Source organism: Microcaecilia unicolor, chromosome 1 (genome assembly GCF_901765095.1).
Source record: "Microcaecilia unicolor chromosome 1, aMicUni1.1, whole genome shotgun sequence".
In the NCBI taxonomy this organism is placed as follows: domain Eukaryota; kingdom Metazoa; phylum Chordata; class Amphibia; order Gymnophiona; family Siphonopidae; genus Microcaecilia; species Microcaecilia unicolor.
This window is the reverse complement of record NC_044031.1, coordinates 231,128,624-231,156,136: the sequence shown is the minus strand read 5'-3', so window position 1 is coordinate 231,156,136 and position 27,513 is coordinate 231,128,624. Positions and strand designations below refer to the sequence as shown.

At 43.0% G+C, this 27,513-nt stretch overlaps 1 protein-coding gene across 3 annotated transcripts in view; it reads left to right on the top strand.

Moving 5' to 3' along the window:
• PTPN3 (protein tyrosine phosphatase non-receptor type 3) overlaps nucleotides 1–27,513 on the top strand; it is a 694,116-nt gene that overhangs the window by 652,139 nt on the left and 14,464 nt on the right. The gene's annotated exons all lie outside the window — the stretch shown is intronic.

Genomic DNA, 27,513 nt, shown 5'->3' with positions numbered 1-27,513 from the left:
TAAACTGCTGGGTACTAGGCATGTGCCTAGTTTGCCTATCCTTTAATCCTGCCTTGAGAGAAACATACAGGGAGGGCAAAAGGTAATATGAAAAAATAAAAGGCAAAACATTTAATTTGACATAATTTCTAGAAGAGAAACAGAGCAGGGGCGTAGCTAAGCGGGGGCATGGGCCCCCACAGATTTAGCCCTGGCCCCCTCTACTTTCAACCCCCCCGCCGCCAACCCTCCTGCCACCACCGACCCTCCCCCGCCGCCAGATACCTTCACTGGCGGGGGTCCCCAACCCCCGCCAGTCTAAGTCCTCTTCAGCACCGGTCTCCGGCACAGTCCTTATCTGTGTCTGTGAGTCTTGACTCCTGACGTCCTGCACATAGAATGTGAAGGACGTCAGGAGACTGGCGCTGAAGAGGACTTTGGCTGGCGGGAGTTGGGGACCCCCGCCAGCAAAGGTACCTGGCGGCGGAGGTGGGGGGGTTGAAAGTGGCGGGGGAGGTGCAGTGGCTCCGAGGGGGCTAAAATGTGCCCCCTCACCTCAGGCTCTGGACCCCCCTCCCGCCGAGGTCTGGCTACACCCCTGAAATAGAGTAAAATGAGATCCTTTTATTGTCATCCTGAACAATTCAGAGAATTGGTGGGTGGAGGGAGGCTCTATGGAACTTGACAGTCCACACAAGGAGCCAGCAAGAGGATTGGAACATTGAAGTTAAGTTGAGGGTCCTGAGTAGGGGCCTGAGCAGAAGCAGATAAGGCCTTGTGGAGAAGTGAAGGGGCAGCTTAATGTAGGCTAGAATGAGCTTCTTGTTCTAGGCTAAACATAAGAACTCTCAGAGCAAAGGGCCATCAAGCCCAGTATTTTTCCAACAGTGTCCTAAGAAGGTAACAAGTAAGCAGTATATAAAGTTTTAAATATTTGGCAGAATCCCAAAAAGTAGCAAGATTCCATGCTGCTTACCCCACCCACCCCAGGGGTAAACAGTGACTTTGTCCCAAGTTTACCTTATTAATATTTTAATGACCAGGAACTTATCCAAACTATTTTTCAGACCCACCTATATTAACTGTTTTAAGACATCTTCTGTCAACAAATTCCAGAGCTTAATTATGCATTGAGTGAAAAAGAAAATATTGTCTCCAGTTTGTTTTAAACGTACTGCTTAGTAACTTCATGGTGTGTCCTGTGGGGTTGAAATTCAGTGGGAGTTAACCAGGGAAGAGCAGCCATTGCCCGTTTATCTCGCACTGACTGGCTCCCCGCATGATATTCAGCAGCAATTAACTGGCTAGTACTGCCAAATATCGTGTGTGACCATCAAGGCACTATCTAGTTAGTTTCGAGACGGTCTAGGGTTGGCTTAGTGGCATGGTTGGAAATTGTCCAGGCACCACTGATATTTATTTATTTATTTATTTATTTATTTATTGCATTTGTATCCCACATTTTCCTAGCTATTTGCAGGCTCAATGTGGCTTACATAGTACCGTGAGGCGATCACTTTTCCGGTATGACAAATACAGAGTGATATTATGGTATAATAAAGTGCATGTGTGACAGACACATAAGGGAATAGAAAGGAGGAAGCATTAAGTTATGTCCAGTATTGTTGTGTTGCAGGATTCAGGCATTTAAGTTGGATCGTTAGGGTATGCCTTTTTGAAAAGGATAGTCTTTAGTGATTTCCGGAAGTTTGGTAGGTCATACATTGTTTTTGCGGCACTTGGTAGTACATTCCAAAGTTGCGTGCTTACTGTATATAGGAGAAGCTGGATGCATATGTTGATTTGTATTTGAGTCCTTTGCAGCTTAGGTGGTGAAGGTTTAGGTATGAGCGTGTTGATCTTGTTGTATTTCTGGTTGGTAGGTCTATGAGGTTTAACATGTATCCCGTGGCTTCACTGTAGATGATTTTATGAACCAGAGTGCAGATTTTGAACGCAATACGTTCTTTGATTGGGAGCCAATGCAGGTTTTCTCGTAGGGGTTTGGCGCTTTCGAATTTCGTTGTACCAAATATAAGCCTAGCTGTGGTGTTTTGAGCAGTTTGGAGTTTCTTTATGATTATTTCTTTGCATCCCGCATAGATTCCATTACAGTAGTCTAGGTGGCTCAGGACCACTGATTATACCAAGTTGCAAAATATTTCCCTTGGGAAGAAAGGTTTTAGTCATTTGAGTTTCCACATTGAGTGGAACATTTTCTTTGTTACAGATTTCACTTGGCTTTCTAGCGTGAGGTTTCGGTCTATTGTGACTCCGATCTCATTAGTACTATGGACCCCTTTTATAAAGTGGTGGTAAGCCCAACGCGGGCTTACCACTCGCTAAAAAGGAAGCACCTCCGGGCTACCACAGCGTCATATCCAGTGCTATAAAAATATTTTTATTTTTTTTAGTGCTATTGTGTAGCCAGTGATTATCAGGCAGTGCCCTGCACTGCCTGGTTACCACCAGGCTAGCACGGGAGCTCCCACCGCCACCTTAATGGGTGGCGGTAAAGGCTCCTCCCTGAAATAGCTGCGTGGCAAGTGCTTCATTTGCCACCCAGTCATTTCATGAAAAAAAGAAAGACCTACCTTTTACCTGCTGCGGCAAAAGGGGGCCTTTGAGCGCGTCAAAAATACACACCGATGCCAGAACAGGCACCCTTTTGCCACAGCTTGGTAAAAGGGGCCCTAATTTATTTCTCTTTACTGACAAATTAATCCTCATTTCCTAAAATTACCAGTCTACTCCGCCATCTCTTTCATTGTTGTCTTTAATAGGTACTAAACAAAGAAATAGTATTTTCCAAATGTTTAAAAATGATGCCCAGCAAAAGATAAAGGAACCCTTGATGCCCAGCAAAAGATAAAGGGAGCCTTTTACCAAGTTGCGCTTAAAAGTATAGGTGCCAGCGCCTGTATAACTAACCATGCACGTACAACTGCATTTGAAGCAGTCCTAACTTGCCAAGAAACCCAGTTCCAGGAGGGAGACTTTTTAGGCAGTCCTGTTTTTGAACTTACATTCTAGAGCAGTGCACTGATTCAACCCATTGAATTCAGTAATGCACCAGGTTAGGGCTATCAGAAATTCAAGACTGATCTGAAATCTCCCTCGTGGAATTAGGTAACTTGGCAGCACTCCAGCTATAAACAATAAACATTAAGCCACGCCATGTGCTTTCCTAGTCCCCCAACTGTTACTGCTGCCGTGCTCAAGCTTGGATCTACTGGAGAAATGGAATGTGGGATAAAGACCATGAATGAAAATCTGGGGAGGTGGGGGAAGGGAAGGAGGGATGTAAAGTAAAATGTGACTGGGGGGGTGAGGGTAAAAGTGGTAAATAGATGTCCCATGGTGGGAAGCCTACAAATGTACGTTTGCTTAGGGCCCAATATAGAGTTAATCAGGTTGTGTTTTTTTCTTCTTGTCTATCTCTGCATTTCTTCCTACCCATGTCTTCCCCCCCCCCCCCCCCCCCCCCATTTCTGCTTTCTTCCCAAGTGGCCTTGCACTAGATCCTGACTGAATATTGGTGGTACCCAGATAAACTTTATTGATGAAGGTACATGTTGGGTCAGTGATTCGAGCAGTTTATGAAATTGCACATGGTGACACGGTTAGGTGATTTTCTTTCTGAGCAGAATTTTCATATGGTTTTGCAAAGTTGTGTTACCACTTTGATTATTGTAACGCATCGCTGTGTGGATTACCACGTGGAGTGTTGCAAGCTCTACAGGTGATGCAGAATGCTGCAGCCCGATTGCTTACTAGAGTGAGTAAGTTTGAACATATTATTCCCCATTTTTTAAAATTGCATCAAGGTTGCCCATTGCTTGGCGTATACAATTTAAACTTCCGGTATTGGTTTTTAAAGCACTGCATGATGAGGCTCCCCATGCTGTGATTCAAAAGTTGCAGAAGTATCAGCCCACAAGATCCCCTATGACCGCAGGATCAGAAATTGCTGACTGTTCCTTCGGTCTGCCATATTCAATTACAGACTGTCCGTACACAACTTTTTTCCATTGTCAGACCTCAATTGTGGAATGCTTTACCACTTTCTATACAGCAATTGTCCTCCTTAGCAGTATTTAAGAAACAGATAAAGGCTTTAATGTTTCAGACGGCATTTTTTGAAGCATAGTTGGGGGGTGGTTTGGGCTTCAGGATCAGGACTCTATGTTATTGATATTATTGATGGTGTACGCCGCCCAGGTTTTTGGATGTGTGGATTATAAATTCTTCTAAATAAATAAACTTCTGTGAGCCCCCAGAGAGCCAAATATTCAGTGTCGTACCTGGCTATATTGGCTGGCACTAAGTATCCAGGTCTAATTTAGCCTGTTTAAAAAAAAATACTAACAGCTGTTGTCAATATTGAGCCCTGTACCTTTTTGAAAGTGTAAGCAAATGATTTGCGTTTACCATTTCCACTCCACTCCTCTCACAATTTTAAAGTCTTCTGTCATATCTCCTCTCATCCATCTTTTCTCCCTAACCTTTTTAGCCTTTCCTCAGAAGGGAATTGTTCCCTCCTCTGTCATTTTGGTAGTCCTTCCACGTGTGGAACTTTTACTGTAAAAGAACAACCCCAATAACCCAGAAGCATGTTTGAAGATTAATGAAATGAGAAATAAGATAGCAAGTCTTCATTTTTAAATATCATACCTTGCGTTACAGCATTTTAGTAAGGACCTACTGCATATTAAGAAGCCAAAAAAATCTGTTAACTAATATTATTGCTTTTGCTTTGAAGGTGTAAGATATATCAATAAAACATGAATAATCTCAATAGCTTGGAAAGGGCCAGTAAACTCGTGAAGGAAATGATAACAGTCTCTATGGGAACGCAAGAGGCAAAGGAGGAGGGCAATGGGTATTATTCTCCAGTGCCAGCACGAGGAGCATACAAAGCAAGATTGCAGAACTGGTTACACAGGACTGAGAGAGAGAGAGAGATGCTAATATTGCTGACTGAAAATGTTGCTGAATTACAGAATTTATCAAGTTGATGTTTAACATACATATTAACTCAGAGAAAATGTATTTCTGCAGCACTACTGAGAGTCGTTTTATTTTGTAATGTGCAGTGCATTATTTTATTTTATTTATTTTATTTTTTCATTCCATAAATATTCTTGGTTACCAGAAATTAAAGATTATTCTATGATGATAGAGGAGGGCAGGTATTATACTGATTTACACTGGTCAAGAAAGAGGTCTTGGGCTAATTCTACCTATGATCCAAAGGTAACAAAACAGTGTAACATAGCCATGGCGAAAAACGTATGGCTAGGAAGGTAAATTAATAGTAAGGAAAAGGAATTTATAGTACCTTTGTATATGTCATTGCAGAAGCCTCTTCCACAATATTGGTTCAAGGTTTTTATTTTATTTGCTATACTGCCTCTCATTAAAAAAACAGGTAAGCAGTTAACAATAAAGAAAATGAAATTATGTCATTCCAAGTGAGCAGAAATCAAAAGAGTAGGCAGTGGGCAGTGCATTGTGTTCCGCAGCATGGCATCACAAACTCCAGATCTCTCGTGATCCCTCAAGAGATATACATTTTCTCAATAGAATTAAGTCTTAAGACATGCCTTAAAAAAAACAGAGAGATTATTACAGAGGGATGGACCCATGACTGAAAATAAAGAGTCACAAATGTGTGCATAGCATATTTGGCAAAAAGATGGGGATGTTTAATAAGCGCTTATGCACCAAATGCAAGTTCTTGTTTGGTCTGTAAGGAGTCAGGTGTCTTGATAGCAAAAAAACAAAGAACCTGAGGAGCAAATCTGATGTATTAGTGTAAGTATTGTGTCCTGTTCCAAAGGAATATCTTCAGAGGATACATTATAATAATGTACATTTTCGGAATGATATTCAGAATCACCTCTTTGGTTAGCATTGGATGCTAACTGTATACATACTTTTAGACAAAGATTGTCTTCTCAGTGAATTTTATCCTTACAAATCAGTATATGGTCAAAATTTATCATTTTAAGTATAGGCCACAAAATTTATGCAGATAGCAGCACTATTGTGCCACTATCTGGATAAATTTATACTACTAGATGGGCTGCATAAAAAAACAGACCTAACGAAACAATTTGTCCATTTAAGCTCAGGAGTACATGTTAAGTGATCCAACTTCAAAGGACAGGGTGGCTGGAAATTGACTCAATATCTGGATGTCTGTGAAGCAGCAGCCACCCTGCTGAATATTGACCACTTTATGTACCACCTTACTTCAAAACTAGTTCACCACATAACAATCAAAACAAATAATGTACTCCTTGACTTTTCTGGGTCATCTAACCAAAGTTATGCTGTAAATGACATAGAATCAGAGTTGATATAAAAATCACAGAACTTAATCAAAACAATATGACAAATTACAGAGCAGAATACAGTAAAAGTTCTAAAAGAAAGAAAAATAAAATGAAGATAAATAAAAGCCTCACTGAAAAGCAACAATAAAATAATCAACAAAATGGAGGCAGTTCCATGTAGGACTATAAAGTGGTACAGAGTCTGCACCATTGAGACTGAGCAGCCTGGGAGGCCAATATAATAAGGTGTTAGGAATGTGCACCAAAAATCAGAGCACTTCCTGCTTAACACATGCCCCCAAAACAAACAAACAAAAGCTTTTACTCTGAATACAATAAACTGCAAATTATAGCCGTTCTTAAAAGTATGCACACAGTAAAATCTGTATGCATAAAGCTGCTGTAATACTTGGTGTGCAGTGTTCTGCATCAGGCACTATGCAGTGGCATTCCTAGGGGGGCTGACACCCGGGGCGGATCGCCAATGCGCCCCACCCCCCGGGTGCAGCGACCCCCCCGGCAAAAGGACACCCTCCCACCCCAGTAAAAGAACCCCCCCCCCGGGTGAACGCCACTGGGGGGGGGGGGTGCCGCGTGCCGGTCAGCTTCCTTCATTTCCATGCTCCCTCTGCCCAAGAACAGGTTACTTCCTGTTCCGGGGCAGAGAGAGCATGGAAACGAAGGAAGCTGACTGGCACGCGGCACCCCCCCCCCCCCCCCAGCGGCGTGCACCCGGGGTGGACCACCCCCCCCCCCCCTTGGTACGCCACTGGCACTATGTCACGGATCTGAATTTCTTTTCTACACACTCATATTCCCTATAATTCGTAGACATCCCACCCACCAGTGGCATAGCCAAAGGGGGGGTCTCGGTCCCCCTCCAAAATTGTGGCACCTGTGGATTGGATGGTGGGGATGCCAAAGCCCCATTAGCCAAAGCAGTCTGCTGCCTGAGCCTCCTCCCTTCCTGCCTCAGCAGTGAAAAAGTTGACGGCATGCTTTAGCCGTCCATGCCGGCACTCCCTCACGTATTCAGTTCAGCAGCGTGAACTAAGCATGCACGAAAGTGCTGGCATCAGCAGCTAATGCACACAGTCAACTTCTTCACTGCTCACACAGCACAGGAGGAGGTTCAGGCAGTGAACTGCTTCTGCTGTTGGGGTTTGGGCATCAGAATCTCTTACATTCGCCATGAATCATTACTTGAAATATTTCTTTAACCTTTCCCTGACAGATCTCCTGATGGAATACCACTCTTAAACAAGTCTTTAACCTGCTAACCCCTCCTGTTCCTACATCTCGCTCTTCCAAAGCAAAAGAACCATGGTACACCACTGACCTTACCCTCTTGTGGCATCAGCTCCAACATTATGAACATCTCTGAAGATGCCATCGCACTCCTCGCGCGTCACTCTCACTCTATATGGATAAGGCACATCTTTATAAATCTTCCATCTTGGCAGCTAAGAAACATTACTACACGCAATGTATAGTTAAGACACCTAATAATGCATTTCTCTACTCTATTCTTAGATCCCTTGGAAACTTTTTTTTTTCTGAGCCAATATATTATCTTTGCAAAATTTCCTAAGTAACACATCTGTATCGCCGCTTCCTTACCAATCCCAGCGCTGTTCTGTGCACTCTAACTTGCTTTAACATCCCCACGCTCTCTGCAACTCTTACTACACTGAAAGCCATGAAGCTCACTACTGTGCCTCATGACCCCATGCCTTCTTCTAGCACTACTTCCAGTTTATCTCAGAGCCAAGTTCCCTCTGCTTGGAAAAAAGCTATTACACACCCTAAAATCAAAGATCCACGTAAGCCTCTTTCCTCGTGTTCTAATTATCGTCGAGTTGCTAACCTACCTTTTCTGGCTAAGCTAGGAGAATCTATTGTACTTTCCCAGCTTTCCTACTTTATTGAGACGACAAATGTTTTCAGTGCAAATCAAACAGGCTTCAGGCAACATCATTGTACGGAAACCTCTTTAATTGGGTCACTACACATATCACCTATCTTCTGGATCAATCTAAATCTGTGCTACATTCCTTGGATCTTTCAGCGACTTTTGACCTCATCGATCATTCCATTTTGCTTCAACGACTGCATCACATAAATATTTCAGGCAAAGCTCTAGTATGGTTCCAGTCTTACCTTACATCTAGGGAATATGCTGTGAGTCATCAATTTGCCCTTTCAGACCCATTCACCCCTACCTGTGGAATACCACAAGGTTCCATCCTATTCCCCACTCTCTTTAACGTCTTCATGTCACCGCTCTTGACCTTGATACAATCCATTGGCTTAACTTTATTTGTTTGTCCAGATAATCTCCAAATTCTGTTTCCTCTCAGCCCTACAGATCCTCAAGACATTGCCTTCCTCAACACTGGCCTATCGCATATTTCTTCTTAGCTAACTAAGAACAAGGTAAAATTAAGCCCTGATAATTCCAAATTTCTCCTTTTCTAATAACAAAAGTGTCACTCTTGTCATCCTTAAAGATCCTGGGCATCACCTTGGATGCTACCCTCAGCTTTAGACCACAGATTACCTCCCTTATGCAGTGTTGCTTTTATAAACTGCGTATGATAAAACCTGTTAAACTCCTGCTCCAACAATCTGCTCTAAATATCCTTGTACACTCTCTGTACTCAACCAGCTAGATTATTTTAATTCCCTGTATAAAGATCTTGGACAGAAATATGTGCATCACTTACAATTAATCCAAAACACAGCAATCAAAGTTATTATTGGTTCTAAGAAAATTGATCTTGTCACAGTCCTTCTAAAAAACCACACACTTGCTGCTACGTCTTTCACATAAGATCACCTTGGTGTTCAAAATCCAGTCTACAGGTCTACCTTCCTTTTCCGGATATTGATTCCTTACTCTCCCTCTCAAGCCCTCTGTTCATCACAGCAAAACCTTCTTATCACCCCATCTTTCAAGCAAATTAGACATCAAACCACCTGGGAATCCATCTTCTCCATTGTTGGCCCCTCCCTCTGGAATGCCTTGACCTCTCATCTGCATTTGCAAACCTCCTTAGCTTACTTTAAATCTGACCTTTAAGCATTCCTATTTGAAGATGCTTTTAATTAATACTTTGCTGTATCTAGAGAAAGGACCCTGAGGGCACGGCAGTCATGCTACCTTTATTTAGAGACAACCTTTGAGATATGGCAGACATGCTATCTTTTACTATCCCATTATGAATTGTATTTCTCTCTTACTGACTTTTCTTTTCTTATTGTGTCTCTCCTCTATTTTCCTTTCTTTATTTTAAATACTATAATCCACTCAGATAACCTGTTTGTGCAGTATAGCAAATGATAAATAAACTTGAAAACTTTGGGCATACCCACCAACAAAGGTAGGATTTAATGCCACCTGGGGGGAGGGAGATGAGAGGAAATGTCTGCCCCCCATCCACCCCTGAGTCCATTCCCCCAAATGGACCTCTGCCTATGCCTCTACCACCCACACATACCCACTTATACACATCTGCACTCTCCAGATAGCAGTAAATTTGAGAGAGTGAGATCATACTCAACATACCCAGGTTTAGGAGTGAGGTTCATCATGGTGTGCACAAAACTTAGAATGACTAGGAAATCGAGGTGTTTCCGTCAGTACTTTATTAGTTGAACAAACAATATAAGAACATAAGAGTAGCCATATTGGGTCAGACCAGTGGTCCATCTAGCCCAGTATCCTGTTTTGGCCAGACCAGGTCACAAGTACCTGGCAAAAACCCAAATCGTGGCAACATTCCATGCTACAAATCCAAGGGCAAGCAGTTGTTTCCCCATGTCTGTCTCAGTTTCAGACTATGGACTTTTCCTCCAGGAATTTATCCAAACTTTTTTTAAACCGAGATACGCTAACCGCTGTTACCACATCCTCCACAAAGAGTTCCAGAGTTTACATATTCGTTGAGTGAAAAAATATTTTCTCCTATTTGTTTTAAAAGTATTTACACTTAACTTTCTTGAGTGTCCCATAGTCTTTGTACTTCTGGAATGAGTAAAAAAATCGATTTACTTCTATTCGTTCTACACCACTGAGGATTTTGTAGACCTCAGTCATATCTCCCCTCATCCGTCTCTTTTCCAAGTTGAAGAGCCCTAACTTATTTAGCCTTTCCTCGTGCGAGAGGAGTTCCATCCCCTTTATCATTTTGGTCGCTCTGTGAACCTTTTCTAATTCTGTTATATCTTTTTTGAGATACGGCAACCAGAACTGAATGCAATACTCAAGGTGCGGTTGCACCATGGATTGAGACAGAGGCATTATAGTATTTTTGGTCTTATTCACAATTCCTTTCCTAATAATACTTAACATTCTATTTACTTTCTTTGCCACTGCTACACACTGAGCAGAGAGTTTCAATGTATCATCAACGATGACACCTAGATCCTTTTCCTGGTTGTGAATTCTAATGTGGAACCTTGCATCACTTAGCTATAGTTCAGGTTCCTCTTTCCCACATGCATCACTTTGCACTTGCTCACGTTAAGCTTCATCTGCCATTTGGATGCCCAGTCTCGTAAGGTCCTCTTGCAATTTTCCACAATCCTCTTGTGATTTAACAACTTTGAATAACTTTGAGGGGCGCCCAAGTTTTTCTGAGGACGTCCTCGCAGGACATCCGCATAAATGGGCGGTGAAACCCATATTATCGAAACAAGATGGATGCCCATCTTTCATTTCAATAATATGGTCAGGGATGCCCAAATCACGAAATTTAGGTTGACCTTAGAAATGGTCGTCATTAGAGATGGTTGTCCCCGATTTTCGGCGATAATGGAAACTGAGGATGACCATCTCAGAAATGACCAAATCCAAGCCCTTTGGTTGTGGGAGGAGCCAGCATTTCTAGTGCAGTGGTCCCCCTGACATGCTAGGACACCAACCGGGCACCCTAGGTGGCACTGCAGTGGACTTCAGAAATTGCTCCCAGGTACATAGCTCCCTTACCTTGTGTGCTGAGCCCCCCAAAACCCACTCCCAACAACTGTACACCACTAACATAGCCCTTATGGGTGAAGGAGGCACCTACATGTGGGTACAGTGGATATGTGGTAGGTTTTGGAGGGCTCACATTTACCAGCACAAGTGTAACAGGTAGGGGGGGGGTGGGCCTGGGTCCACCTTCCTGAAGTGCACTGCATCCACTAAAACTGCTCCAGGAACCTGCATACTGCTGCGATGGACCTGAGTATGACATTTGAGGCTGGCAAAAAATATTTTTAAAGAATTTTTTTGAGGGTGGGAGGGGGTTAGTGACCACTGGGGGGGAGTAAGGGGAGGTCATCTCCTATTCCCTCTGGTGATCATCTGGTCATTTAGGGCACATTTTTGTGGCCTGGTCATTAAAAAAAAAAAAAAAGGACCAAGTAAAGTCATCCAAGTGTTCGTCAGGGACGCCCTTCTTTTTTCCATTATTGGTCGAGGACGCCCATGTGTTAATCACACCCCAGTCCCGCCTTCGCTATGCTTCTGACCCGCCCCAGTGAACTTTGGTTGTTCCCGCGACAGAAAGCAGAGGATGCCCAAAATTGGCTTTCGATTATGCTGATTTGGGCCACCCTGTGAGAAGGACGCCCATCTTGCGATTTGTGTCGAAAGATGGTCATCCTTCTCTTTTGAAAATAAGCCTGTTTGTGTCATCAGAAAATTTAATTACCCCACTAGTTATTCCCATATCTAAATCATTTATAAATATGTTAAAAAAGCAGTGGTCCCAATAAAGACCTCTGCGGAATTCCATTATCTTCTCTTCTCTATTGAGAATGCTGATTATTTAACCCTACTCTCTGTTTTCTATCTTCTAACCAGTTTTTAATCCACAATAGAACACTTTCCAGTTTCCTCTGGAGTCTTTCATGAGGTACTTTGTCAAATGCCTTTTGAAAATACAGATACACAATATTGACCAGTTCACCTTTATCCACATGTTTGTTCACCCCTTCAAAGAAATATAGTAGATTGATGAGGCACGATTTCCCTTCACTAAATCCATGTACACTGTCAGATGCATGGATAGGTTGGAATAAGATTCCTAATGCAGGCCTAGGTGCCAAAACACAAGTTGTGTTGAGTCTTGTTTGTTCAAGCAATAAAGTACTGACAGCAGTACCTTGATTTCCTAGTCATTATTTGCTTGTCTCTTCCGCTGTTTTTGTTCCTACTGTGTTGTGTGGAGGATAATTCTTCTTTGCATTTTGCTTCGTGCAAGTACACAAATGCATCATTTAACTCACACTTCAAATATTATATATATATATATATATATATATATATATATATATATATATATATATATACACACACACACACACACACACATACAGCCCCACCCCGCAACACAGCCCCTGCTATCTTACCAAAGCAAAGTCTTCCACACAGAAGTACCTGAGCCTATGTGTGGGTCATTGTTACACTGTAAATGTGCACTTCTCAACGTGTTTAAATTTTGATGACGGCTGCAGCCAAGGATGACTTATCCTACTCTTCCCCTTCTTTCCGTTTCATTGCCCCTAGTAAATCATGCTGGCTGGCAGTAACCCTCATTTTATTCCTCCTCACACTGGAAGTTGAATTATAAGAAAGTGTGTGTTAAGCCTGCTGGGCTTCTGTGTCCTTCTCTACACTGAGGAGTAATAGCTAATGCCTTTATTGGCATAGAATTTAAATGGCAATGCACTAACAAGTGTGCGTATGCTTGAAAATTGTAAACCGCTTTGACCTACACGTTAGCGAATGGCAGTATAATAAATGCAAATAAAGAAGAATAACACATTTTCTTCCTACCTCAGGCACTGAGCTGTGCACATGAATATGTATGTATAAGAATGCATTGTGCCATGCACAGGGCTTAGCAATTCTTACATTGGCCGCGAGCTATGTGTACACCAGCTGGAGAAGAGACACGGAGAGATGATGCAAAGGAAGTTCAAGAACAAAAAAGGCATGATGTGACACTTAGGAGGAAATGAAGAAAATAGTTTTTCCCAGGAAAGGTGGTAGATCCATAAAGCAGCCTTCCAGTGGAGGAAGCAGAGACACAAAATAGGTGCAGAATTCTGCAGACCATGGGATAAACACAGAGGATTCTTTCATGAGAGGATATCAGTGTGTAAAACCTGAAATGGGGCAGGCACTGTACTGTGTGTCAAGAGTTGCAGACTAGATAGGGTACTTAAAGGACTTGCCAAATGTTCAATATGAGCAGCCCATCACAATGCCATCTCAATTCATTAGATAATTTTGTGTGTGTGTGTGTGTGTGTGCGCTAGTAAGAATTGTTGCATATACCCATATGCTTCGTTACAATCTGCTGCCATTCCTCTTAGTCTGTACCCTCGGGAATGCCTATACACTATATATATATGCCTAATTCTTATGAACATATAGCTCTGGGGCAATTTTGTGAGAGTATTTAATCTCGTTTTTGCTTACATTTTTATTTTCACTCTATGATTCTAAACATAATTTTGAAACACTGAGTAAAAATGGGTTAGGGGTAAAAACACGTTCTTTCTGCTCAAGTGCCTCATAAAATGAGTGGATTCTTCATAGTTATATTCATTGAGCAATCTTTAAGTGGAAATATGCTTGTTTATATAAATTTCTCAGATCTAGATTTTAGTAGTTTTCCAAATGCACTTTGCCTTCTAACTATATTAGTGCAAGACGTTATTTACCCACCGTAGGTCATTTTCTCATGCAGTACTGACCACCACCTTGTTCAGATATAAGCTTTGCTGTTCCTGGAATTGTTCATTGAAGTCGCATTTTTGGATTTGGATTTTTGGATTTTACTCACACCTTTTCAGTAGTGGCATCTAGGGTTGCTAAGCATAAGGAGCTAAATTACATTTGAATTGCCTAATTCAGAAAGCTATCATGTGCTAAGCCACTTTTCTTTTTACTTGAAACTTTAAATAGAATTTTATTTAATAGAAACGAATGTGTAGATCCTGCAAGTCAAGAGACTCAAAACCTAGTAAAGAATAATGATTACTAAATAGTGAATAATGAAGATAATAAAGTATGGCTGTGCAGGAAATGTCATCTTCATGCAAGAAGAAAACTTGATTGGGTAGACAGTACAGTTTAAACCCAGTAGCCTTTCTTGCATTATCTGCTCTATCATTTTGGTATGTGACCTTGAGCACTTAACTTCCCTGAATAAAAAAAAGCATAGTGCCCCTCAGGTGCACGGAGCCCCCATTAACATGGCAACGTGCTCCCGATGAGCCTGCATAAAGTTAGGCAGCGGGCTGGGTGCTCGGCAGCAGAGGAGTTTTTCCGCTGCGTAGCAGCACCACACTGAGTAAGGAGGAGGGAAAGCCGGGGCTTTATAACCCCCAGGAAGATCCTGAATGCCATCTTTTGCTGGCATTCGGGGAAAGTCTGCAGGACTACCTGTGGAGACGGTGTACGGAGGATCCCTAAGGTGCTCACTCCGATCCTGCACTGTGAGGTTGGAGATGGCGTGAACCTCAGCATCACAGAGGCAGATTTCTGAAAGCGCCGAGGAGTGAGGAACGTGCAGGAGAGTCGCAGGTCGGAGATGGTGTGAGCCGCAGCATCGCGGAGGCAGATTTCTGAGAGTGCTGAGAAGCGAGGGACATGACAGGAGAGTCACCATTGGCCCACTCAGCATCTCCTAGAATGGCGTGTGAGGAGCAGTGAAGAATGCCGGAGTGAACAGGACGTGGAGGGAGAGTCCGCCCTACACCCCGCTATGCATTTCCTGGAGCTCAGCACGGGAGGGGCAACAAAAGGTAGGGCATTTGTTTGCGGGCAGACCGTCCTCCCAGCCATCTCCTTTTGAATACTTGTTCAGGATGACCCTGGTTCCAGTTGACACAAAAAAAAAAGGAACCAAGAGGGATGTGGGTTTTGGCGGGGGGGGGGGGGGGGGGGGGGGAGTGGTGACCGTTTCCCAGTGGAGGCTGTCTTATGGGGTGTCCTTTTGGAGAGTTAAAAAAAATAAAAATGAAAAAAGGGGGGTGTATAGGATAAATTTAAATAAATAAAAGTTTAGTACTTCTTTGCTGCACAGATGCCAGCATATCTGTTGTGTGTTGGCCTCCCCCCCTCTCCTACTCCCCATCCTTGCCAGGCAGGATGATGGCCAGGTTGAGAAGGGAAGGCAGCCATATATAGAAGGTCACACTGGGTGATAGTGGCGGCCATCTTGAAGGCTACAGGGACATGGAATTATAGGAAGCTCCTCTGACAGCCATATTGGGGAGGTCGATTGGTAGAGCACTGGGGTTGGTGGTCATTTTGCAGCAGCGGTAGCCATGTTGGAGAGGTAAAGAAAAAAAAGAAAAAAATGTTCTAATCGCAGATATTGGCACTGTCAGCGTAAATAACGGGATGGAAAGTATCCTAAATAATAATTTGCACCTCCAACGTTCCATCGCTGTCTGGCTGCCTGGGTTCGTAACATCAAATGACGTCAGCCAGCCTCCAGCGTTCCATTCCCCCTCACCCCCCTCACTGCCCCACCCTCGCATTAAAACGTAATGACGTCAGAGGGCGGAACAGTGAGAGGGAAGGGAACGCTGGAGGCAAGCTGATCTGACGTTAGGGGATGTTACGAAAACAGACAGGCAGACAACGATGGGACCCCGAGGTACAATTTAGGCAGCAGGGTGGTGTGAGAAGTGGGCAAACACAGTAAGCAATGACGCGAGACAGAGGCGAAGGACAGCAGCCTACAACGTTACATTCTCCCTCACTGTCCCGCTCCCGCAAAAAGATGTTATGACGTCAGAGGGCGAAACAGTGAGAGGGAAAAGAAAGCTGGAGGCAAGCTAAGCTGACGTTAGGCAGACACGAAACCGCGAGGTACCCAGCGGACGACACAGCACATAAATTTATATATAACAGAAAAAACAGGATAATATCTAAAAAAGAAAAGAATACAAAACACACAGATAGTGCAATCACTGTCACACACTCTCTCTCACTCTCTCTCACACAGACACACACACAGAGTCTGTCTGTCTGTGTGTCTCTCTTTCTCACACACACACTCTGTCACACACTCTGTCGCAAACAAACTGGGTAAATGTAACATCGGGGCACGCTAGGGAAGTAAAATTCCTTGATGAAATCAAGGACTGCTTTCTGGAGAAGCTGGTACAGGAGTCGACGAGAAAAGGAAAAATTCTAGACCTAGTCCTTAGTGGAGCGCATGAGCTGCTGCGGGAGGTAATGGTGCTGGGGCCGCTTGATAACAGTGATCATAATATGATCAGATTTGATATTAGCTTTGAAGTTAAGTATACACAGGAAATCCAATATGTTAGCGTTTAACTTTCAAAAAGGAGACTATCAGGTGAATTTTCGAAAGAGAAGGGCGTCCATCTTCTGACACAAATCAGGAGATGGGCGTCCTTCTCGCAAGGTCGCCCAAATCAGCATAATCGAAAGCCAATTTTGGGCGTCCTCAACTGCTTTCCATCGTGGGGACGACCAAAGTTCACGGGGGCATGTCGACAGTGTAGCGAAGGCGGGACTGGGGCGTGCTTAGGAGATGGGCGTCCTCGGCCGATAATGGAAAAAAGAAGGGCGTGCCTGACGAACACTTGGGCGACTTTACTTGGTCGATTTTTTTTTCACGACCAAGCATCAAAAAGGTGCCCGAACTAACCAGATGACCACCGGAAGGAATCGGGGATCACCTCCCCTTACTCCCCCAGTGGTCACTAACCCCCTCCCACCCTCAAAAAAATGTTTAAAAATACTTTTTTGCCAGCCTCTATGCCAGCCTCAAATGTCATACCCAGCTCCATGACAACAGTATGCAGTTCCCTGGAGCAGTTTTAGTGGGTGCAGTGCACTTCAGGTGGGCGGACCCAGGCCCATCCCCCCCCCCACCTGTTACACTTGTTGTGGTAAATATGAGCCCTTCAAAACCCACCTGAAACCCACTGTACCCACATGTAGGTGCCCCCCTTCACCCCTTAGGGCTATGGTAGTGGTGTACAGTTGTGGGAAGTGGGTTTGGGGGGAAGGGTTTGGGGGGCTCAGCACTGAAGGTAAGGGAGCTATGCACCTGGGAGCAATTTGTGAAGTCCACTGCAGTGCCCCCTAGGATGCCCGGTTGGTGTCCTGGCATGTCAGGGGGACCAGTGCATTACAAATGCTGGCTCCTCCCACAACCAGATGCCTTTGATTTGGTTGTTTTTGAGATGGGCGTCCTCGGTTTCCATTATCGCCGAAAACTGGGGACAACCATCTCGAAAATGACCTAAGGTTGACCTAAATTTCATGATTTGGGCGTCCCCGACCTTATTATCGAAATGAAAGATGGACGTCCATCTTGTTTCGATAATACGGGTTGCCCCGCCCCTTTACAGGGCCGTCCTGCGAGGACGACCTCATGAAAACTTGGGGGCCCCCCCGTTCAATTATGCCCCTCCATGACAAAATGAGAAGAAAAGTGAAAAAAACTTAGAGGAGGGGCTTCGAGGGTCAAAAATTTACATTGGGCATGGATGCTGTTCAAAAACACCATCCTGGAAGCCCAGGCCAAATATATTCCGCATATTAAAAAAGGAGGACGGAAGATCAAACGACAGCCGGCATGATTAAAAAGTGAGGTGAAGGAAGCTATTAGAACTAAAAGAAAATCCTTCAGAAAATGGAAGAAGGAGCTGACTGAAAATAATAAGAAGCAGAAGGAATGTTCAGCGCTGCGTGCGTCTGGTAGCGCTATACAAATGCTAATAATAATAATAATAAATGCAAAGTGTTGACAAGGAAGACAAAGAGGGACTTTGAACAAAAGATTGCGTTAGAGGCAAAAACATATAGTAAAAATTTGTCCGAGGACTTCAGTGAGTCTGTGGTCCAAGGCCTGGCAGCTGGTACCTCTGCATTCCTTCTGAGTAGTCCCTTCTGATTCCCTAACTGATGAATCTTTCATCATCTGCTTACAATTGCTCATTTTTTATTTTGAAGTGGTCCCCTGCTTGCATCAATTCAAGTGTAAAGGAGAGCAATGCACAAAATTAGTTGTCAATGGATTATTTTACGGATGAGCTCCAGAACACTCAAACATCTGTCTTTCTTGTTTTTCAACTTTCATAAAACTGCAAAAGTATTTCCTTTACAAGAATTTGCCTTGGACCAAAGAGAAACCATTATAAAACTATACAGGCAAACTTTATTTTTCTAATGCAAATTGTAAAGTAGGTAGTCTTCAGTATGAATGTAGATACATTTCTGTTTAACTTCTGCTGCCTGTGTTGTCTATAATTTCTGACAGTCTCTTTTCTCTTGATCGGCATATACCCACTTCTAATGAAATCCTTTACAATAAAACAATTCAATTAATGTTTTCATTAGTTGACAGCTCTCAGCAGAATGGAATAGGATCACTGTATATTAATCGACGCTGCATTTCATCTGTTTATTTTGTGCTTGGTTACATGAATAATAGAATATTAACATTTTGGCATGCAAGTAATACATATTAATATGTGATGCATATACCTCATTAGCTGAAAATTGAAAAGGCTCTTTTCCTTGTTTAAGTTCACAGGTTATATTTGTTATTTGTCAGTTTTACTATGATGAATTACTACCCAGGTTGCTATAACAACATTTTTTCCACAGGCGCAAAGTAATATGAATGCCTTACCAGCAGATACTTGGTCCAGACCTAACTATATGGTATTAGAGTACTACTACTACTATTACTACTATTAAACATTTCTATAAGGCTACTAGACTTACGCAGCGCTGTACAAATTAACATGAAAAGACAGTCCCTGCTCAACAGAGCTTACAATCTAAATTGGACAGACGAACAGACAGCTAGGGGTGGGGAAATTGCAGTGGTAGGGGTGATAAGTGAGGGTGTTGAGTAAGAGAGTTATGGTTAGGATTCGAAAGCAGTAGCAAAGAGGTGGGCTTTAAGCCTAGACTTGAAGACAGCCAGAGACAGAGCCTGACGTACTGGCTCAGGGAGTCTATTCCAGGCATAGGGAGCAGCGAGATAGAAGGAACGGAGCCGGGAGTTAGCAGTGGGGGAGAAGGGGGACGACAGGAGACATTTACCCAGCGAATGGTGTTCACGGGGAGGAGTGTAGGGAGAGATGAGAGTCAATGCTTTTCCCAAATTATACCAGTTTAGTTGTAGTATTTGAATGTCTTACTGATCCATGTTTATCTCTATAGCAAACACACTTGTCTCCTTTTTTGGCAACATCTAATTTTTTTATAGTTTTTTTTTTTTTTTTTTTGCTCCTAATTACTTTGATGTCACAGAAGGAAAATTGTAAGCTAAGTTTGTTGGTGAGGAATAGGCCTTAAATATATTTGGTGAAGGACAGTTTCCCTGAAGAATTGGGATGATCCCATTAACTCCTTTACTGAAAGATAAATCCAGGCCTGTAGATTTGTGTATGACTAACAGACCAGTCAATAGTATTCTTTTTCTGGCCAAATTAGCTGAAACTTGTTGCTACCCAGTCATGGGAGTATTTGGATAGTTTTGATATCCTGGATTCTCAATAGTCTGACTTCAGGAAATATTTTAGTATGTCGATGTGCCTGTTGCCCTTAACGTTTAAACTTCATGAGATAGTGGATTTAGGACATTGTGCTTTACTAATGCAGCTGGATTTATCCTCTGCTTTTGATGTAGTGGATCTTGATTTACCTTTAAGTAAACTGGAGAGTATCGGGATCACTGGAGTGGTCTGGAATTGATTTTCTGGGTTCTAGAAAAAAACAATTATACTGTGTGAAAAACTCTGATAAAACCTCTTCTTTCTAGTACCCAGAGTGTGGAGTATAGCAGGATTCTCCCATGACTCCTGTCCTTCTAATGCGTTTTCTGTGTGTGGGGGTTTTTTTTTTAGTTCTTCAGGATTGCTGTTGCGATCACTGAATTAATTTTTTTATGTATGTGTAGGTGATGTACAAATTATATTTTCATCTTAGTTTGCTGATACCTCTGTTAGGAGGTCTTTTACAAAGGTGTGCTATCATTTTTAGTGTGCGCTAACCGCTAGAAACACCCATAGGAATCTCTAGCATTTAGCGCACACTAAAAACGCTCATATGCCTTTGTGAAAGGACCCCTTAGTTAATTGGCATTGTTACAGCTTTTTAAATGTTGTTTGGCTGAAGTGCCACTTTTGATTAAACCATCTAAAGTTTTTTGGTATATTGTATAAAATCTCCCTGACTTAAATCCTGAAAAATGACTTGTCCCTTGTGTCTCATTCTGTAACTGAGTGACTCTAATAGGTTTTACCTGTTATTAATTTTACCCCAGTTGTAACTTTCAGCTGGAATCTAATCCTTCAGAGAGCCTAGTTCCTCAGATCTGTATTACTGATACCTGTAGCGCCTTTGCCCTCCACTAGGACTGTTTGATAATTGGTAGAACTGGTGTTACAAATTTGATGTCCCTTACTTGTTACATTGTAGTTCTGGGAGGAAAATGAGCCTTCATTTGTTTTTTGGTGTATCACTTAATGCTGTGACTGTACAGTTTTTTCAAGGATTTCATGTGTACTGTCAGTTAAATATTCTTGGATTTTTATTTATTTATTTTTATTTTAGTTACATTTGTACCCTGCGCTTTCCCACTCATGGCAGGCTCAATGCGGCTTACATGGGGCAATGGAGGGTTAAGTGACTTGCCCAGAGTCACAAGGAGCTGCCTGTGCCTGAAGTGGGAATCGAACTCAGTTCCTGAGGACCAAAGTCCACCACCCTAACCACTAGGCCACTCCCTATCTCTGTGCCATCTGTACCATAATTTTAAGATGTTTTTGTCAGGAGTGGAGGAGTAGCCTAGTGGTTAGTGCAGTGTACTTTGATCCTGGGGAACTGAGTTCGATTCCCACTGCAGCTCCTTGTGACTCTGGGCAAGTCACTTAACCCTCCATTGCCCCTGGTACAAAATAAGTGCCTGAATATATGTAAACCGCTTTGAATGTAGTTGCAAAGACCTCAGTAAGGCGGTATATCAAGTCCCATTTCCCTGTCCCTGGCTTGCTGTCTGTAATAAAGTCTTATGCATGCACTGTACTCACATTTACAAGCTACAATCAGTCTTGTGTGACCTCTACAAATTTAATTGGCGCTCTTGTGATGTTTTAAGTGGTCAGTATTGCAAAGTTATTATTGAAAGGGCCACTATAAATGAATGCAGATCCACATTCTTTCTTTTTCATCATGATCTGGGTTGCATATGCTAATATCATCTTCAGGGATTTGTGATCACAAGTAGTCAAGATTCTAATTTAATAGCAGATTTTCTGCTATATTTTTATAACCAGAGAAACAAACACGTCCTAAAATCTAGTCTTTCAATTATGTGTTGAACTTTGCATAAAAATCCCTCTGTAGAAAAGCACAACTGGAGACAGCTCCTTAAAATTGCTGGCATCCTGTAAATTGAAAGAAAATAATGTTGAGAGAGTTACACATACATTGGAAAATGAATTTGAGAACACCATCACGTTGAATGAGAAAATTGTCATTGCAGAATATGAGAACAAACAGAATATGATAGTAACTGACAGCAGATAAAGACCAAAGTGGCTTATCCAGTCTGCCCAGCTGTGATTTCTCCACTGTGGGGTAGATGCGAGTAATAACTTCCCACATGGAACCCAGAACCCTGGACCTCTTTCCCTTGCATCCTTCACATAACTAATGGTCCTCGCTAAGGGCATTTTTACTGCAGCAGTTCAAATCTACACAAATATATGTTGCCATTAAAAAAATGTATTGCATGAGTGCCTACTGCCTCCCATTTTGTAGGCGGTAAGGGCTCATGCGGAGGAGTAGCCTAGTGGTTAGTGCAGCGGACTTTGATCCTGGGGAACTGGGTTCAATTCCCACTGCAGCTCCTTGTGACTCTGGGCAAGTCACTTAACCCTCCATTGCCCCAGGTACAGAATAAGTACCTGTATATATGTAAACCACTTTGAATGTAGTTGCAAAATACCACAGAAAGGCGGTATATCAAGTCCCATTTCCTTTACTTTCCTTTCCTATTCTTGTGCTAATAATCCAATGAGAAAGCAGCCAGACAAATCAGCTAGTGGGAATTTCAGTTTATTCCTAGTAATTTTCCAAGACAAGGTGTGATATGCACTAAAACGAGTGTGTTTAAGCCATTTTTGCAAGTGACTCACTTTGGCCTTGTGGAGCCCAGTGTAGGCAATCTCCATACAGTGAATACTTGATTTTGAAGGTGTGTCTGTTCATTTCACAAGTATTTAACGTACCCCTGATGCAGGCCGATGTTTCTGCCGAAACACGTTGGGTGATTTTTGAGACACTTGTCGATAGAACATTGCACATCCCACCTTGTGTTGGAAGACACTGCGGTTGCCACTAGCTGGTTTGCCCAGCAGCTTTTTCTTTGGATTACTGGACCTTTTGCTGTGGCCCTTTTGGGCCTCTCCACTGTTTCTGGTATTCCTGTGCTAACCAGTTACCATGCAGTAATGTGGCTGTGCTAACTGATTAGCACAAAATGTCCTCTCTCCACCACCTGGCATGCCCCCTCAAAAACATTTTAAAATATTTTTTAGCGCACACCAAATTGGCAGATACCACAGTTACAGTTTATTACATTTGCTCTATCATTAGGCTTTTTTTCTTAAAAAGATCACAGTGATGTACAGAATAAATCAATAATAAAACATATCAGAAATGAATAACAAAATTAGATAGGAAAGCATCATGCTTGAATGGCATACCGCAGGACACCTGGGCACATCCTGCAGTATGCCATTTTAAGCTGCATTAAAAGCTTAGTATGAGGGAGTGAGTGGTATAGTGGCAGGTATCCTTGAAAACACTCCTTCCTGGTGTTCAGCTAAGCCACCTTATGATGGTCAGCTAACCTGCCATGTCAGAGGGGCGGCCTCAAGCTGGGAGGCAGTTAAATGCCCTGGAACAGAGTAGATCAGAGAGGCCCTGAGGAAAGAGGTCTCCAGGAGCGAGACCCCAAGCACAGGGGTCTCCTGGAGGAGGACCCGTGAGTATAGGAGTCCTCCCAAGGGGTTGGCTGGGGTGCAGTACCTACGGGGAGATCCAGGGAAGCAAAGAGTGGCCCTAATTCAAAGGTTTGCACCTGAGGGTAAAGAGTAAATACCCAGGGGGTTACAAAAGGAGGAAAAGAATACTGCAGAGTTAAAGAGTGCATTTCTTTATTTGTGACGACTCTGACCTGACTGGTCGGGTGTGTCTCGAGGACTGGGTTAAGTGCCCCTGCTCTAAAGTATGCATATTTATATCCATGAATCTCACATAATTTGACTGCTTTTGTAGACCCTACACCAATTTAGTTGCTTTTTTCTGGACCCCTTCTAGCCTATTGATGTCCTTTTTGAGATATAGACTCCAGAACCGAACACGCTATTTTTGATGAGGCCTTTCTAGTGATCTGTCCAGAGGCATGATCACTTTTTTTTAGTTGCTAGGTATGGCTCTCTCTATGTAGCCTAGCTATATGTTGTTAGACCGTGTTGTAAAATACATGAAAAATGGATGTCTTTTCTAAATCTATGTGATAAAACTGTGGTTAAAAAAAAAAAAGCCCTCTTTGCTTTTTCTGTTACTGCTTCTGTTACATGAATTGCTTTTCTGATCTAAGCCTGAAGTGAGTACAGTATATCACAGAAGTGAGGAAGATTGAGTCAAGGTATTGTGACCACATTTTTTAAGATTGTGTTAAATCAAAATTCTAATCTATTCTTTAGAACATGGCATTCCCCAAGGTCTTATTAAATAAAGGAAAAAGTGCTTTGCATGATCTGTATAATCCCTCAACTAATTAAATTTTTATTAGATAGGGCAAAGTGCTTCAGTAGACAATAAAATTATAACTCATGTATAACTTCTGCAGTACAGTATCAGTAAATGGATATCTTCTAATGAGCAAAATACAGAAATAAGTTGAGTGTGAAGGAAATACACATCACTAAGTGGTAGATGCTGTATGCTGTTTACACAGGAATCATGCATACTAACATTTGAAAACCAGTAAAAGACTGCTTCCCCTCCCTCGCTTGTCCCCCCCCCCCCCCCCCATCATGATGGAGCAGATAGTGGCTATGAGTTTTCTGAAATGGCAACTGCTATTATAGGGGGGATATTCAGTAAATACATAGGGGTGGTCAGTTCTGGTCACCGCATCTCATAATAGTAGATTTAGAAAAGGTACAGAGAAGGGTGACGATAAATGATAAAGGGGATGGGATGACTTCCATATGAGGGCTAGGGCTCTTTAGCTTGGAGAAGAGATGGCTGAGGGGAGATATGATAGAGCTATATAAAATACTGAGTGGAGTGGAACAGGTAGATGTGAATCTCTTGTTTACGCTTTCCAAAAATACTAGGACTAGGGGCATGCAAAGAAGCTACTAAGTAGTATATTTATAACAAATTGGAGAAAATATTTCTTCACTCAATGAGTAATTAAACTTTGGAATTTGTTGCCAGGGAATGTGGTAAAAGCAGTTAGCTTAGCAGGGTTTAAAAAAGGTTTACAAAAGGTCCATAAGCCATTCTTAAAATGGACTGGGGAAAATCCACTGCATATTCTAGGTTAAGCAGCATAAAATCTGTTTTACTGTTCTGGGATCTTGCCAGGCATTTGTGACTTGGATTGGCCACTGTTGGAAACAGGATTCTGGGCTTGATAGACCTTTCGTCTGCCCCAGTATGGTAATACTTATGTTTGTATGTTATGTTAAATAGATTCCAAGCACACAGGAAATGGCACCACTACAGGTACTTCATTTTTGCCCACACTTCACCAGTGAACTGGCCCACAAAGTATTATGGTGGGAATTCTGTAAGCGGACACCCCCCTGTTAGGCACCCCGATGCTGCATGGGGAGCGCCTATTCTAAAACAGCATCTGGGCTCCCAGATTCCACTATAGAATGCTCATGTAACCCAGTATCGTTGTGCCTTATGTTTAGGCGCATGCAGTGACCAGCCATCGGCCTGGTATAAATGCGGCACCTAAATCTGTGTGGTATGGGTGCACTTAACCTAATGCACGTAATCCCTAACATTATCTATATCAAAGCACACATTCAGTATCGCCACACATCACTCATTCAGACATGGGAACGCTGTCAAACTCTCACATTATTTTTATATCATTCTTAATCAAGTTTTCAAAGATAAAAAAAAGGTGTCTGAGGAAAGCAAGAAAAAATAATCTCCCGTTACATCCCATGGGAGACAGTAGTGGTGGGCCAAGCGAGCTCATTGTGTTGTATTGGTCCAAAAAATAGCTTTTGCAGGAGCACAGAGAGGAATCTGTAAGGGGACAAAGGATACAGTCCCCTCCCCTTCAAACTTTATATTTTTCTTGGCTAGCTTTCTTCCACACTCAGTTTCCAGGTCTTAGTTTTTCTTCTCACTCCCAGCACAGCTCTGCTGCTCAACTCCTGACAGATCAGGGCTGGTGTTTGGTGTGTATGACCTGCACAGGGCATCATGAATGAGGGGTACTGCTATGCTAATGTTCCCTGTGTCCATTCTACATCATGTGGGCAGGGTAATAATGGTGCTGGGCAGAGGATAGGGGGAGGAAGAAGGGGATGCTCAATAGTGGGGAAAGCGAGATGATGTGCTGGAGTAATCGCCACTACTAAAGGGGGAGCTGTATCAAACCTACCTCCACCATAAGGAGGTACCTATTTATGTTTTTTGCACTGGGTGCCAATTAGCCTATAGCCAACCTTAATTCAGCTTCCCAAACCAGTCATTAACTCCGTATTCTTTAGAGTTGTGTTAGATGTACTGGTGTGCTGGAATGTATCTAGATCAACTCAACATGTGATTTATGGTGTGTACAGGCTTGATGGCAGAATATGTTCTATAAAGTTATGGACCTGAGGCCATGGAGATGCTGACTGCTGAGCTTCCAAGGTGTAGCTGTGTAGAGCAGTGTAGAGACTCTGGGCCACGGGCATATCTGCGTGGGGCCACAGGGGCCTGGGCCCCCGCAGATTTCACCCTGGACCCCCCTACTGCCGCCGTGGGTACCTTTGCTGGTGGGGGACCCCAACCCCCACCAGCCAAGGTCCGCTTCCTCCTGCCGCTGCGAGGTTTTTTAAGTTCATCGGGATTCGTCCTCCGTCACTCTGTGCTGCTGTTCAAAGAAGCAGCAAGCTGAATGCAGTTTAATTCGGACTGAGTCTGACGTCGCTGCTGCACGTTGTACATGAGTCTGATGTCCTGCGCGACGTCAGACTCAGTCCGAATTAAACTGCATTCAGCTTGCTGCTGCTTTGAACAGCAGCATAGAGTGACGGAGGACGAATCCCGATGAACTTAAAAAACCTCGCAGCGGCAGGAGGAAGCGGACCTCGGCTGGTGGGGGTTGGGGTCCCCCACCAGCAAAGGTACCCACGGCGGCAGGGGGGGGTTGGAAATGGCGGCGGCTGGGGGGGGCTATAATGTGCCCCCTCACTCTGGCTTCGGCCCCCGCTACCGCCGACTTTCAGATACGCCCCTGCTCTGGGCATGGAACTGATGCCAGCTTGCAATCCCTGCATTTAGGGAGAAGGGCTGCAGAGGGTGGGAAGATAGAAATGGTCAATCAAAATAGGAATGGAGGAAAAAGACAGTATAGGCTGTGCAAAAGGGGAACAAGAAGACAACCCATGCCTATAGGAAAGAGGAATTACAAATTGAGGCATGAACTGAATTTGCTGTGGTGGAATAAGGGATGGGGAGCAGTGCGTTTTAGCCTGCAAGGGAAGGTAGCTGGATAAGGAGGGGTGAAGATCAATTTGACTGAGAGAGAATCTGGGAGGGGGAGCATAGCAGATCAAGGTAGGAGAATGTGGGGAGCACAGAAGTTTAAAATGGGGTGTGGAGCAGCTAGGGGGGTGGTATTGAGCAACATAGCACTCCTCTTCTTTATCATTCCTGTAGCACTATTAGACGTAGGCAGTGCTGTACACTAAACGCGTAAGATGGTCTCTATTTAACAGAGCTTACAATCTATTCAAGACTCACAAACAGGACAAATAAAGGATTAAGAAGTTATTTAATATGGGAATGATTAAAACAAACATGGATACTGAACAGGTGGATAAGAGGTTAAGAATTAAAAGCAGCCATAAGTCAAATATAAGAAATAAGAAGCAA